The 16,611-nt window shown below is 38.9% G+C and overlaps 1 protein-coding gene and 1 long non-coding RNA gene across 6 annotated transcripts in view; both read left to right on the top strand.

Moving 5' to 3' along the window:
* PPP3CA (protein phosphatase 3 catalytic subunit alpha) overlaps positions 1–16,611 on the top strand; it is a 285,139-nt gene that overhangs the window by 54,120 nt on the left and 214,408 nt on the right. The gene's annotated exons all lie outside the window — the stretch shown is intronic.
* On the top strand, positions 2,330–4,883 carry LOC121147033. The gene is made up of 2 exons (XR_005882322.1): positions 2,330–3,794; positions 3,861–4,883. It is a non-coding gene; the product is annotated as an uncharacterized LOC121147033 (long non-coding RNA).

Genomic DNA, 16,611 nt, shown 5'->3' with positions numbered 1-16,611 from the left:
CCTTTCAAATGAAAAATATGTCTTAAACATGGTAGTTTTGTGAATTTACTTGTATTGTACCATATTTGTTATTTAAAAAAATTACAATTCTTGGGGCTCAGCATGGTAGCCTAGCCTTGAACACACTGGGATCCCAAATGGGCACCAGTTCTAATCCAAGCAGGCCCCACTTTCCATCCAGCTCCCTGCTTATGGCCTGGGAAAGCAGTCCAGGACAGCCCAAAGCTTTGGGTCCCTGCATCTCTGTGTGAGACCTGGAAGAGGCTCCTGGCTCTTGGCTTTGGATCAGCTCAGCTCTGGCTGTTCTGGCCACCTAGGGAGTGAATTGTCAGACAGAAGATCTTCCTCTCTATCTCTCTTCTCTGTATATTTGACTTTTCAATAAAAATGGAATAAATCTTTTTAAAAAATGCAAATCTGCAATAATTCCAGTCAGCCTTGAGTTGCAATTTAAAATTGCATTTTAAAATTGGAGTGACCAATAATTTCCAGAATGGTATAGACAGAAGTCACACACATTACAGTGAAAAACAGCCGCATGAGTCACATGCGCCGGGGCTATGTGCAGGTGAAGAATCCAAGGCTTAGCTGGTGTACTACTTAGCATTGTTAATAAACTAGATGTTAAAAGTTAGTATATGACATGCTTTTTATGTAAATTAATATGGTGTTTTAAGGTGGTAATGCTGTAAGTTTCTTAGAAATCTGAATACCACAAAATATTAATGTCAAAGATTTTGTTTGAATTTTTTTAAAAGCTTAAATGTACTTCGAGCATCACATAATAAAATCACTCTTTTGTAAAATACACGTGAGCCAAGTAATACTTGAACTAAAGAAGTCAAGAGCAAACATAAAAAGTATAAAGTAAACACACTCATGTATAGTGACTGCTGATTTTATATTAAAGTTAGATTTTACATTAGAGTTTGATTGGCTATTTAAAATGCCATGTTGAATGTATTGAAGATTTCCCCGCAGACTGCCATCATCCACGTTTCTGTGGTTTGAGGTGAATGGGGCTTTCCTTTGTTCCTTGCACCTCAGCAGATTAGGGAAGGGCAGCGAGCTGAACATTCATTATGTTAAATTAATTGTCTTAGTGGTCTTATGAAGCAAATTAGTTTGTCTAAAAACTGCATAGGTCTATAACCTAGAGAAAAGATGGAGAGGAAGACGAGGTGTGTGAGTCAAACAGGAGCGGAGATCAAACCGAAGACAGTGTGGGTTGGATGTGTAGAATGGAGCTTAGGGAACTCGAGGTCTGATTTTCCATGTCCTTGTACCAATTTGAAGCGATCGTATGAGAAGACTCAACACACAGATTTAAGTACCTAAATCTATTGAGGTACACCCTCATTCCTCCCATGCTAACCGCCATTGCCATCCTGGTTTTTATGGATAGAGGAGGAAAAAACGTTTCTTCTCCCCCTCCCCCCTTCCCTTGGCTATAGCTTTCACTAGGCATAGATTGTCAAAAATATTCCCACTTCAAATTTGTTTTCATAGTTCAAATCTAAATGACCTTGGTTTAGTGTTTTTTTTTCCCAATTACTTATTCATGGCATTTAAAAATGATTTTTGTTAAAATATCAGAGCTACACAATGGGAGATGGGAGAAAGGGAGGAAAAGAGAGAGTGAGAGTGTGAGAGAAGAGGGGAATAGGGAGAGCGTGAGTTTCTGTCCACTTGTTCACTCCTCAAATGCCTGCGTAGGCCAGGGCTGAGCCAGCTGAAGCCAGGAGCCAGGAGCTCCATACAGGTCTCCCCTGTGGGTTGCTGAAACACAAGCACTTGGGTTGTCGTGTATTGCTTTCTGCGGGCCATTTAGCAGGGAGCTGTATTGGAAGTGGAATAGCCTGTGTTTGAACTGGCATCCTGATTGGATGCTGGACTCACAGTTGGTGGCTTTTCCTTCTGTCCCATAATACTGGCCCAGTAGGACAATATTAAACTTCCCATGGATGAGAAGATAGTAATATATTTTTGCTGTGTAGATGAGGTCTTCTAGGGAAATGTACAAGTGAAGGTATATTAAATACCAGTTTTTGCAGTTGTGGAAAACTCTGTGCACATACTTTTTGTTTTAAAGATTTATTTTTATTATTTTTTTTATTGGAAAGGCGGATATACAGAGAGCAGAGACAGAGAGGAAGATGTTCCGTCCGATGATTCACTCCCCAAGTGAGCGCAACAGCCGATCCAAAAGCCAGGAGCCTCTTCCGGGTCTCCCACGTGGGTGCAGGGTCCCAAAGCTTTGGGCCGTCCTCGACTGCTTTCCCAGGCCACAGGCAGGGAGCTGGAAGGGAAGCGGGGCCTCCGAGATAGAACCGGCACCATATGGGATCCTGGGCGTGCAAGGCGAGGACTTTAACCACTGCACCACCACGCTGGGCCCATGTGCACATACTTTTATAAGGCTCTCTGAAGTTTAATTGTACTTATGCTGAATGCAGATTCTTTTCCTAGTCTGCTTCTTGGGCCTGGTTGTTTGTGATTTGGGAAACCAGCAAAGATAGAAAGGCTCCTGAGCGGTAGCAGGCCTCTCCTTTTTCTGTGAAATCCAGCATTTTCCTTTACTTAGGGAAGATAATTTCTTTCACTGTATAAAATTGACATAACATTATTGAAAAAAAAAAGTAGAAAAAGAAGCTTAAACAGTAGTTTTCTTTTCACACCTGAGTTTGATGCTGTGTGGTTTACCACATGCATGTTCATTCCTGAGTATTGTACCACATCCTTATTGGCACATTTCATTGTTGTGACAAATCAGCCGCATCATAGCCTAAATAACAAGAATTTGAGAAGATTTTGGGACTCCTTTTCATTCTGGAATCCTTATTCATAGCTGTCTTAGTTTCATAAAATCATGCAAAGAAACAAACTTACCCTGTAATGTATGCCCTTTAAATAAATTTCAAACAGGGAAGGACCAACAGTGCTGCTCTGGATCTTACCCGATTTTATGTATTCAAGAATCTGGCCCCAGGAAGTTGTTTTCTTTTCTGCATCATCATTTTCCTTCTTTACTGGATCTTACCTACTCGTACAGAAACGTGCTATTATTTTTACTGTTGTAAACTATCAAAATGTTTCAGACACCTTGTTCTTACTTAGGCACTATTGCGCTTGTCTTTAGAACAAAATTCCTGAAAAGAGGTGTCTATACACCTTGTCTTCAATTCCTCTCCTTTGTTTGACTTTGAGTCTTCCAGAACATATTTCCTGCTTCTGCTTCAAAACCTGCACTTTTCTAGGTTTCCAGTAACCTCTGTGTTACCAAGTGTAATTGTGGCCCATCTGACTTGACTTAGCACCAACATTTTTGCACAGTGGATCACATCCCCTTCATGCAAGCCTTTCTTCACTCAAGTACCAGCCTGAACATTCCCTGGATTTTTCCCATTCTTTCCTAGTTTTCCCGATTCTTCAACCTTATTAATGGGATGCTCTTCCCTTTGATTTATAATGGACTTGAGGAGTGATGCTGCCCATTCTCATGGTGGGTCTCCGATTTGCTTATTCCTACCTGACACCTGCACTTGGCTGCCTAAATTAACTTGTCTAAACTTAAATTCCTGTTCTTTTTGTTTGTGCTGGTCAGCATCACTGGCTCCTGTGACATTCTTCTCACACAGAAAGCACATTCAGAGCTCAAGGGCTTTGCATTTGAAGTGACCTCTGTCGGCTGGGCCTTCTTGTGTGTCCCACATATCTTGTCTCTACCTCCTGAAGTCTTTACTCAAATATCTGCACTCTCAGCTCACCCATATTTTTCTGTGCTGCATACTGATGTGCTGTGTCTTGTTTAATGCTTATTTTTTTTTTTTATCCCGAGAACATGTAGTATAAGGTGGCAGTAGGTTTGCCTGTTTTATTCATGCACTGATGTGATTCTACTGAGAAATATTTTCCCGGTTGCTACCATAGACCTTGGTGCTCAGTTAATATATATTGAGTGAAAAGATGAGAGGATATTATTACAATTGTAGTTGATGTTAATAGTTCTAGCACAGTTTTCAGAATTGAAAATCTGAAAAAGCTTAGTCACTTATGAGACTTCACTTGAGTAGCAGCAGCCACTTTCCTGCTCTTATAGGAAAGTTTCCACTGTGCGTCTTTTTCTTCAGCAGCTGTCTAAGCAAATTGCTCATCCTAGCTGCTTCTTGGAATCAGTCTGGCCGCCTCTCAACTTCTCCTGGCTCTGCTGGTTCCACCAAGGCTTCTGTTCATAGAGCTTAGTTCTGCTTCCTGACCTCACAGAGCTTGCCCTTTTTATAGTAAAAAACAAAAAGGTGGGGCGAGGGAAAGCCAGTGGTGATGTCATTAACTCAGCTGGTTTCAATCAGGCTGCTCAGTTGAAGCTGGTGAATGACTCTGCAAGTTATCTTTGCTAGGGCCACACTGATTCTGACACAAAGCAAATTATGTGTCCCATTAATCGTTCAGCGATGATCACTTGCAAAGCACAGGAATTCATTTCCTCAGTCTCTTCGAAGGCAAGTCCTGAATGAGGGCTGGCTGCTCCTTCACGCACAATATAGTCAGGGTTTGGATCTGCTGGTTGTCTGGTTTTGGCTCGCTCTCTGCTCCGACACCGCCAGTGTCTCCTGAAGCGTTCTGGTGTTCATTATTTCATCGTGTTTTCTAGATGACATTTATCAAAGCTTTAATTGATCTGTCCAAAACTCATTTCCCGCCTTGAGCCTCTACTGTACCCTTACTCATGCCTTTGTCATCTGTAAAAATGAAATTGTGAAGTGTTTTTTTTTTTTTTCCTGTTTGTTGGTGGCTTGGATTCTTTTAGATTCACCTGACTTTTAGGTGTTCATTTTTAAAAATTGCTAATCTTGGATCTCCTTTATTAATTTTTATTTTGACTTTGAGACATTGAACAAACTTTTTTTTAGTCAGAAGGTGTTTGTGATTTGTTTTTATAAACCTATGTATGACTACTACCTTCTAAGTCTGATGTAAGGTATTCTGATGGCTTTTTTTTTTTTTTTTGAAAAATCTGAGCAGCAGTTTAGAATTTATAAACCAAACATGTCACATTTAAAAACAGTCCTTTATCGAATATCATGTGCAAATAAATGGTGGGTATAGAATCCTGTCATTAGAACTTTGGCATCTTTTGAAAGCCAGTGACACAGAGGGGACAATATTTAAAGGATGTTGAGAAATAACAAAGTGAATAGGGAGGCTGTGTGCGGTTATGACTGGAGTGACTATTTATTTCTAAGCTGTGGCACTTTAATGATGAAGCTGTGACAGGCATAAATTGGGCCTGCCCAAACAAACAGTACCCTTGGTATTACACACACATATTGAGATTATATGTAGTCCTGGCTGCTCCTCTGAGTCAGCTGTTTCTTAGGAAACATGCAAGCTGATGCTCCTCTCATTGACGGTCCACTTTGGAGTGGAGGGAGAGAAGCAGGGAGCACCGTGCAGGAGCAGTGTTAAGCTGCTGCTGGCAATGCCTGCATTCCCTACTTCATGCCTGGTTTGACCCCCTGGCTCTTCTTACAATCCGGTTTCAGCTAACGTGCACCCTTGGAAGAACCCAGTGAGGACTCAAATACATGGGTCTCTACTGCTCGTGCGAGAGACCTGAGGTGAGTTGTTGAGTCCAGGCCTTGCCTTGATGATGGAAGGCATTTGGGGATTGAACCAATGGGAAGATCTCTCTTTGTTTTGATCTGTTGCCCTACTTTCCAAGTTAAAGATGAGAATAAATAAAAACTATGAAAGAGTTCAGAGAGCTCTGTGAAATCCCTTTAGGAGCAGATACTATTTCTAGCTCCCAACCTGGGTGGCAGGCGGTAGAGCAAGGGCTGGGCAGGAGCTTGGATCCCTCGGTGGACGGTTATTGGACCCAGTTCTGAGGGCAAGTGTGAGACAAAATTTGGATAATGAAGTGATAGAGGACTGACAAGTGACAGTGAGATTTTCAGCAAAATAATCTTTAAATGAAATGTATATTTAAAAAAAATGCTTTATTTACAGTAAGCTTATAATTCAGAAAATTTTACAGTTCAAAATGAATGCAATGTTTAATTTATTCTGCATCATTTACTATTAAAATCAGTTTCAACAGCTTTTATTTTAGGAATTTAAAAAAATAATTTTTATTGGAAAGTCAGATATATAGAGAAGAGGAGGAGGAGGGGGAGGAGGAAGGAAGATCTTCCATCTGATGATTCACTCCTCAAATGGCAGCAGTATCCAGAGCTGAGCCAATCTGAAGTCAGGTGCCAGGAGCTTCTTCTGGGTGTCCCATTTGGGTGCAGGGTCCCAGAGTTTTGTGCTGTCCTCAACTGCTTTTCCAGGACACAGGCAGAGAGCTGAGTGGGAAGTGGGGCCTGCTGGGAAACGAATGAGCACACATATGGGATCTTGGCATGTGCAAGGCAAATACTTTAGCCACTAGGCTACTGTGTTGGGCCCTAGTAGTGGTTTTTTGCTAGAATTAGCAATTAGGTTTCTCTCTGTGTAAAACAAAGGTATTTATTTTTTCCATATCAGCTGCTTACTGCCGTTATTTATGGGTTTCTGGATTTACATATTCTTTCAGAACAAGGCAAATCCTAAAGCTATTTAGAATACTTATAAAATTATACTGTTATTGTGTAGTGATTTATTGCATTGTGTAATGATTTATTGCATTGGTTTTTATGGAAATTCCTGTTGAAGGAGGGCATTGTAAGACACAGTTACATACAGTTTGCTGAATACTCTTAAGTCACTGACAAGTTGAAATTAGAGATTTTATTTATATTAGGTTTTCTGTGCCATGGTAAAATAGCTGACGCAACTAACTTTATAAGGCAAAAAAATTATCTTAAGGTTTTTGAGTTCAAGTCCATTGGAAAATATTGAGTTTAATAGTAATATATACTTACTAGCTCATGAATTGTAACAGGTGTACCCCATTAATATCCAACAAGATTAATAGGGGAAAGTTATATGTGGGGACTTCTGGGTGTTTGGGAACTCTATACTTTACATTCAGTTTTCCTGTAAATCTAAAGTTGCTCTGGAAAAAAAATCTGTTATTATATTAATAAATTCCTGTAAGAGCAAACCCTGTTTCTTGGGCAAATTCAGTGAAAAACTGCCAGTTACGTGGTACATGCAGACATGATGGGATGGTTGAAGACATGATCCAAGTATCGATGTTTGTAAAACTGCTTTGTAAGGAACTCACAGAAATGGGGGAAAAACTCGTGAATATACTGAGTTGGAAGCAGAGCAGCCTGAAATTTAACTGGTGCTCCACCACGGGATGCTGTCATCATCACAAGTGGTGGCTTAGCCATCCTTGTCAGCATCTTGGCCCTCAATAGCAATTTTAACGATCACCTGCCTAAGTATGCCATTTACGGTTTTCAGTACCTTACACATATGAACTCATTTAATCTTCTGCAGTAACACAGGTGAGGAAACTGAGTCAACGAGAGCTTAGCTGAGGAGCTGTGCATAGCATCTGTGTTGCTGGCAGTTGGCATTGTGATGTGCAGGTTAAGCTGTGCTTGGGACACTGTCATTCTGAATGCATACTGATTCAGTTCTGGGCATTCTGCTTCTGATGCAGCTCCCTGCTGAACCTGCAGGGGATGCAGCATGTAAGAGTTCAAGGTCTTGGATCCCTGCCTTCCATGTGGGAGACTAAAATGGATATCCACGCTTCTGGCTTCTCTCTGGCAGAACCCTGGTTGTTGTGGTCATTTGGAAAGTGATCCATCAGATGGGGGATCAGTCTCTCTATCTCTCATTCTGTCCTTCTGATTCTACCTGATTTTACTTATCAAATAGATAAGTAAATCTTAGGGATGGGAGCCGAGAATATCCTGGGTCTGGCTGTGTACTCCATGTGCAGTTACACCTCTCACTGGTAACAAGCGAGGTTTGATAATATTCAGAAATCTTGATAACAGGCTTGCCTTAGATGAGTTTATAATGGATAATAAGGTTTTTTTTTTAATGGTTACACTGTTACTGTGCACATTTTGGTAAGGTGGGGCATTGCCCCCGTGGGAGTTACAAAGGCTTCAGTGCTTTAAAGACCTGTTTTACTCCTGACTACCTGTTAGTTATATTTCTTCTAATGGTTCACAACTGTTAAATTGTGTCTTTAAATATAAATTGGAACTAGAACTGATTTAAATGGTAATTTTAGGACTGCATAAAATCACGAATAATGCAGGTTGAGTATGCTAAAGTTTTTTAATAAGTGGTGTATAGACTAGGTGCTGTAACTGGAGGCCATCAGCCAGAGGTCCTGTGGTAGCGTTTGTTAATATAAAAAAAAAAACATTTGGTATTATCATTTTACTAAGAATAGTACACATAGTAAGGTACCTACTGGCGAGTGATACAAAGTTTACTCACAGGTATAGAGTGGAATACCACCAAAGCTTCTCCAAGCAAATCAGACCTAATAAGAAAGGAAATTACATTATTCCATATCATTATTAGCTTCATAATTATTTTATTATATTATGGCTATTAGGAATGACCAAGATAAATACAAGTTGCATCAACGAGCAGCATACACTTTTTGTTTAATATTGATGTTTTGGTCAGTTATATTTTGTTCAGTTATCCTCATTCCTTAAGGCCCATCTGTTGTCTGCATTGTGGTTTTGCTGCTATGTGTCAGATTGTGAGTAGAGGACTTTGCTCTTAACAAAACAGGAAGCTGTCCACATCCGGTGGTGCTGACTCACATAGCAACCGGAAGACAGGCGATTCCTGAAGATGGGAAGGGGAAGGAGGAAGAGCCTTGTCCCACTGGGAGAGGCAGGTTGATACAAAACTACAAGGAGTTTCTGGGATATATAAATAAGCTATGGTATGTTTGTCCCTACCAGTTGCAATTTCACTTGTATTTCACTTTTGGCCAGTTGGTTTTAAAATGACAAGAAATTCCTATTGCTTCCTGTTTTATTTATGTTTGCCTTCCCTAATCAGGAGAAAGATAACTATATTCACACATACAATATTAAGTACTACTTATAATTAATTGCACAGATGTGGAAATAGATAACTGGCACTATTAATCATGGGTTGAATCATGGAATTTAAGAAAATATCAATTATATAAGATATAATTATATTAATCATTATTCTAGCTAAATGCATGAATTGCTCATATTTGCTGTAAGTTTATCTTTGACTCAATGCTGCTTTTTAATTATTGTGGCTTGGGAAATATATAATCATAGAAGAAACAGTCGGAAGTTTTGAAAAGATAAGGGGATCACTAATACCTGGATAACAGTGATTGTGTTATAAATTCTGTAATTTGTAATAAATGATGTAGGAATACATGCATGATGCAGCATGTAATTTTACCCATAAGTGAGCTGAGCTAATACAACTAATTGTGACAGAACCACCTTTTAATACACATTTGAAGCATAGATTTTGTTTCTTTTTTCCCCCTGATCTTTAGAATGTAATATCTGGGCCGGGCACAATGGCTCAATTGGCTGTTCTTCTCATTGCAAGTATCAGGATCCCATATGGGCATGGGTTCATGTTCCAGCTGTGCCACTTCCCGTTCAGATCCCTGCTCATGACCTCGGAAAGCAACCAAGGAGGCCGAAGCCTTGGGACCCTGCACCCAGACGGGAGACATAGAGGAAGCTTCTGGCTCCTGAATCTGGATCTGCTTAGCTCTGGCTGTTGTGGGAATTTGGGGAGTGAACCAGTGCATGGAATATCTTTCTTTCTTTTCTTCTGTTTGTAAAAATCAGCCTTTCCAGTAAAAATAAATATATTTTTTTTAAAAAAAGAATGTAACCCTTATTATATAAATTTAGCCACAAAATAGATTTTTTTTCTTTTTCTCAAGAAGAGTGTGAGTTGTTATAGGTAAAATGAGTTTATATAGTACTCTTAATAAAAGTTCAGGTATTTACTGTTGTGGAATGCACCAGGAAATTCACTATTCATATATTGGTGCTTAACTAAAAAAAAAATTAAGTGTTGATTTTATATGTAGTTAATGGAACCATTTTCCAGAGTTCATCCAATCTCATTGTTCTGCTTGGAGAGCACACTTTACTGAAAGGGTTTTTTGGTCTATGATATGTTGAAATGCAGATGATGATATTGTTAGGAAAAATAGGTCTTATAAAAGTTGTTAAAGTTTATGTAAATAATTAGGGACTGGGAGAGCTAACTTGTAGATTTGGAAGCATATTTTTTGAATAAAGGGAAGCATAGTTTTTGAATAAAGGGAAAGCAAATGAATTGGATGGGCATTTTTTTTCACAGTATGTGGATACGTCAATTATTATGAAGTCATACTTCAATTATAATCCCTTAAATAGACTAAGAAGGTCTATTTGAAAACAACTTTTTGGTAACTTATTTTATGTAGCATGGTGCATCTCACATTGGCAATCAAATATTTTGTGTACTTACTCATACTTTTAGGAACTTAAAGCATTATGCCATGAGCTGATGTTACTGGGCAACTCAGAGCTGGAGGGAATCTTAGTTTGTGCTTTTCTAGTCTCTGATGTAGAAATTTTCTCAGTCTTGTAGTGAAGAACAGAATGAGACATACATTAGAAGTCTTTACTTGCAGGGAGTGGATGATCCTCCATCCGATGATTCCTCAGCTGGAGCTGAGCTGATCTGAAGCTGGGAACCGTGAGCCTCCTCTGGGTCTCCCATGCAGGTGCAGGGTCCTAAGGCCCTGGGCTGTTCTCAACTGCTTTGGGAAGTGGGGCTGTCAGAATTAGAACTGGTACCCATATCGGATCCTGGTGCGTTCAATTAGAATGAGGACTTTAGCAGTTAGACCACTGCTGGACCCACAGCATTTTCTTTTGGTTGTCCAGGTGCTGTGTGTTCTTTGTGGATCTCCTGCAGGCCTTTTTTTTTGCAGTGGCTGTATGCAAATAAATTAAAAGAGACTGATGTGAAATAATAATAAAAGTATTACAAATTCAGCACCTTTTTTGCCTCTTAAAAATTGCTTTATTACAGAGCATTCTTTAAAGATTTTGATAATAATGTAGTATTCCCTAAAGCATGTGAAATCTATTTTTTATTACCATCTCACATTTTATGTCCTCTTAATTTCATTTGTAGGAGCTTCTAATGTTTAGTGAAATTTTTACCAGCCAATTCCATGCCAGGTTACCATGGGAAAAGCAAAAACTCTTGAAATGTTTACATGTTCTAAGAAAAAAAACAATGGCCAATTTATAGATGCTGTCTGGGTAAAGGCCTTCCTTGCAATACTGTGCTGTACTGTCTGGAGCAGTGCTGTGGTTGGGCCTGGTCTTATGAATACTTAGGTGTTATCTCTCTTGGGATGTTTATGTTTAAATGCTTAATTTTGCCAACAGTGTACCTTCTCCGTTTTGCAGTTGTAAACCAAAGAGAATGTGTGCACAGTATGCCTGTGTTTACAATAACTTGCAAAGAACTACTTAGAGCTCATCAAAAATTAGGATTTTTTTCAGACTTTGTGGATGTAACAGATTAAACAAACAAAAACTGAGTTATTGGGATGGATGTTTGGCTTGGTGATTGAGATCCTTTTTGACTACCCACATCCCATGACAGGATACTTTTCGGTCCTGGTGTACTGATTCCAGGTTCCTGTTGATGTAGTGCCTTTGGAGGCTGCAGAGTCATTGGTTCCCTAACAGCCACAAGGAAGACCTGATTCTATCCCTGCTCCTGGATTGAGGGCAATTAGGGACTGAGTCCGTAGATGGCCTAAAATATTTGCTTTTTCAAAGAGGAGGGGGTGCTGAAAATCCAAAGAAAGGCAGGAAAGAATAGCTCAGAGGGGGCAATACAGTGGTTTTGAGTTGCTGGAGAGGGTGACTGTGATATCTCACAGCAAAAGACCTTAGTCTTCTTGGCAGGATTTTCAAAGCAGGGTGCATAAATCTTTAAAAGGTGATAATAAAAAGGAAAAATACAAGCAAAGTCAGTCCATTAGACATAATTTAATGACTTTCCTTCTATCATTTTTATAGCAGTTTTCTCCAGGTTTTACAAATAGTTATGGACTTTGGGACACTAATGTGTTTCAAGTTGTACCGAGGGCCAACTCAGTTAAAAGAATCTAATGCCAAGATCAGCGTAATGAATACAACATAAAAATTAAATAATAATTTTGTCCTTGGATTTCTCCCATACTGTTTATGGAAGATAACTCGAATGACCATTGGTTTCCGACATTTGACTCATGTATGACTTATGTCAAGGTAATTAAAAAAGATTTGTGGAGAAGTAAAATTAAAAATGTTATTTTGGTGCAGAATATTTGGAATTTGGTGAAGATTGCTTACAGTTGGTAGACAATGTCATTCAACATGTATAAATTATGTGTGCTGTTAAGATTATTCCAAAATTTGAATTTTCCTTAGGAACAGTTACAAAAATGATACATGTTTGAAATTTTATTATCTTTCACCTGTGAATGGCTAAATGCAGTGTTACGCAGTGTGTTGTTGATGGACTGATTTGCAGTTAGTTGCTACTGGCTTTTCCAGGGCACTATTCAAGCTCAATATTTTTGTTTGAATTTGGGATGGTTCTATTTGGTGATTCCACAGCACAAAATATTTATCGAGTCAGTTCCTTGCTTAAAAATGTGAGTCCTATTATAAAGAGTAATTGGAGTGTGAATGTAGGTGTTACACGGAATCAGCTGTTAGGCAGTTATTCAATGTGAAGATAGTTTTTTTGGACAGTTCAGTGATTGGATCATAGGAGTAGCCTTATACATTATTCCTTTGGTTGTGCTTGGTGCTTCTCTTTTGCAAAGGATGAAGTTCAGTCTCCTGCCGTTACTGGTTTCTGATTGCTTCTCCACCAGGTCTATGGTTGCTTCAGATACTTTGCATGTGGTCTTTCTCTGGTACACATTCCCCTCCACTTCTTTGCCAGATTAGGTGTAAACTCTTTTAGAAGTCATTCTGCAAATCTCCTTGCACTCTTTCCCTCCTTTGGTCTTGAAAGTATTTCCATGATTAAACCTCATACCTATATCTCGCTGTCAAAACCCAATTTATGGTGCAGTTATTAACTTATTATTGGATGGCTTGATTGTCTTTTGTGCTAAATTGTTAGCATCTGGAGTACATGAATTTTGGAGTATCAAGTATATGAAAGACATAACCCTTAGTGTAAAATTCTCCCTTTAGTTGGACTCAAATTCAGTTGCCAGACTTCACTGTGGGCTGTACCTCTGTTGTTTATCAAATCTTGATTGAGTCTATTTCTATTTCTTCATGTTAGTCCCAGCCACGGCTTTCCTTTGGCTTTTTATTAGATCATTGTTAATTATAGATTTTTAATTTTGTCCTTATGCTGTATTTGCTGTGTACTGTGTTAATAGCATTGTGGTTTTAAATGAGAGAGATGAGATAGTCAATATATAATATTGAAACTGATTTTTGTTAGTGTATTAGTAAGTGTTGGATAGTCAGGACCATATCTCAGCATAATAACGTCTTTAAAATGCATTTATGTTATAATTTTGCTTAGTTTGAAATTTCATTTATTTGGTGTACATAGATAAATAGAAAGAAAGAAGGCTCTGCTGAAGTAGGAGTGGGAGCCAGGAACTCATTACAGTTTTCTTACATGGGTGTCAGGAACCCGACTGACTATTGAAGCTAGCACTGCTGCCCTTCAGTTTGCCGCAGTAGAAATTGGAGGTGGGAGCCCAAGTTGGGTCTCCAAGCCAGGCACTCTAATAGAAGGTGCACGCTCCTTGGGTGACATCTTAATGCTAGCCAGATGTCCACTACTATTCTTACTTTTTTGTACTTACAATGCTGCATAGCATGAAGTTGCAGGAAGGTACATAGCCACTACTTTGCTTTGCTTTATTTTAGATATTAGTGGCTTTATATATTTTGATACCATTTATCAAAACATTAAAAATTATGAAGACTGATAAAGACAAATGGAGTTTGGGTAAAAAGTAGGATAAATGGGAATGATAAAAGCTTTAGAGGGCCCGACACAGTGGCTCAATTGGCAAATTCTCTTCTTTCAAGTCCCAAGATCCCATGTGTGTACTGGCTCACATCCTGACTGCTGCACTTTGTAGCCAACTCCCTTCATATGGCTTGGGAAAGCAGCAGTTGATGACCCAGAGCCTTGGGACCTCACACCCATGTGGGAGACTTGGAGGAGGCTCCTGGCTTCTGGCTTCAGATCGGCTCAGGTCTGGCTGTTGTGGCCAATTGAGGAGTAGACCAGTGGATGGACGATCTCTCCCTCTGTCTCCATTTTTCTTTGTACATGTGCTGTTCAAATAAAAAGAAAAATCTTTAATTGAAAAAATCAAAACAAGCAAAAGAGAATCTTTAGGAACAAATCGGATTTATTCATTGTTTATTGTGAAGCTGATGTATGAGATTATTCTACTTTATCTTTGCATATATAAAGTATAGGTAAAAGTCTTGGATCTGCAAGTGGAGGTAGCATGTATATTCCACAGTCCTTGCCATAGTTGTCTCAAAAACTAAAATTTGAAAACCACAGTGCTGTTTCTTAGAACAAGTGAGTTGTGTTTCTGTGTATACATTTCTCCATGTAGCATTACATGTTTTATTTACTTGTATTACCAAGTGGGGAATTTTTCTGTAATCCGAGTACACATGGAATTTGTGATACTAAAGCTGTTCTTTTGAGATCACCTTAAGTGGGTTATGGTTGATTTGGGCCCTTGTTTGTATATCTGTTTTCAGTCTTGTGTGGTTTTATTTAGCTTATCATGTGTCTCTGGAATTTAACTACTTCTTACCTTTCAGTTGGATTTTATCTCAAAATGTTGCGAGTGAACAAAACTTAATGTATATGAAATTGTGTTTCCAAGTAATTCATAATTAGTCACACATCTACTGAGCTTGCTGAGTGATCATTTTTCAAAAAGCTTTCCAGAATTTTCTGTGCTTGTGGTTTATATTATTTTTAGGAATTCAGAACACATCACTAAGAAAACTTTAAACAGACTCATATATTATTGTATGTGATTAACATTTTGTTAAATAATGTATGAAAACTTAAGTTTATAATGCTAATGGAAAATGTTAGGAAGGTACATGATCAGTTCCTTTTTCTGAGTTTTTTTCTTTTACTCTAAAAGTCACCTCTTCAACAATTGCTTAAATTTAAAAAAGTGTTGTTAAACAGTGAGGCTCACTGACTTGGTGGTCCGTGCAACATGGCATTTCGAGTCTTGATTAGCACTAATACTGAGGGACACAAGTTTATGCAAAATCCCGATAATAATTGCGTTTTTCCAAAAACTAGTTCATTAAGAAGTTACAGAGGAAGTTTCTCCCCTTATTTTCTATGCTTATTTTGTTTAATATTCTTTCCTAACTTAAATTACCTTTTCATTTAAAGCAAAAATAAGACTCAAGTTTTATGTAAACATATTGTCAAATACAGCTATGAGCTAAAGTAATGTTTCATTTATCAATTAAATGATGAATCATAAAAACAAAGCACATACACATATGAGAGACAAGAGGGACAGAGGCAGAAATAGTCTCTGCCTGTCAGGAACTTATGGTGTGGATAGAAAGATTTGATAGGACTCCGGTCTCATTGTGAATGCAGTGCTTTGTGTGACGGCATATTGATTCCCCGGCATGTTGATTCTCAGCGCAGAATTGCTAATTACTTTGAGAATCAGTGTCTTGTGATAATCGTGTGGAGAGATGATTTGGGGCAGGCGGTTTTCCCAGTGCTTGTATGATACCAGTCAGAGCACTTTGGTTACCAGCTTCTCTACTGGTCTACCTGGCTTGACTTTGTAAATTCTAGAGTGTGAAAAACAATTAAGGCAAGATAGTTCACTTGCAACATCCAGATTTGGGCTTCTTTTGAATAAAGCCCCTGAAGAATACCTTCATGGATACCATTTAAAGCAAAGCTAATCTGGGTCAGATGATATCTTTTTTTTTTAAAGATTTATTTATTGGAAAGTCAGATATACAGAGAGGAGGAGAGAAAGAGAGGAAGATCTTCTGTCCGATGATTCACTCCCCAAGTGAGCACAACGGCCGGTGCTGCGTTGATCCGAAGCCAGGATCCAGGAAGTTCTTCTGGGTATTGCACACGGGTGCAGGGTCCCAAGGCTTTGGGCATTCCCCGACTGCTTTCCCAAGCCACAAGCAGGGAGCTGGATAAGTGGAGCTGCTGGAATTAGAACTGGCGCCCATATGGGATCCTGGCATGTTTAAGGTGAGGACTTCAGCCTCTAGGCCACACCACCGGGCCTTGAGGATATCTTGTTTAAATGGAATTTCCTTGTTTGAACAGAGAAACTGACTTGAAATTAATGAATCCTTCTCAGTTTGGATACTTGCTTTGAGTGTGGAGAAGGCTGTCTCATTTGTGGCAGGTGGGCTGGGCAGTGTCTGGCATGAATGCAATTTTGCCATCTGAGTAAAAACACCTCAAATGATATCAAAGGTAATAGCTAAAGTTGATAGAAAACCCAAAAATTTAGAACACTAGTTTCTTGAAAAAAAGAAAAATCTGTTTTTTTGCCTTTTGAGACCTATTAGCCTTTTATGAATAATATATTTAAATTTTTGTTGTTGT

The sequence above is a fragment of the Ochotona curzoniae genome, unplaced genomic scaffold, assembly GCF_017591425.1.
Source record: "Ochotona curzoniae isolate NIBS_2020 unplaced genomic scaffold, NIBS_Ocur_1.0 scaffold_4506, whole genome shotgun sequence".
NCBI lineage: Eukaryota > Metazoa > Chordata > Mammalia > Lagomorpha > Ochotonidae > Ochotona > Ochotona curzoniae.
Note: the sequence above shows the minus strand (reverse complement) of the source record. Positions and strands in the feature narration are given on the sequence as shown.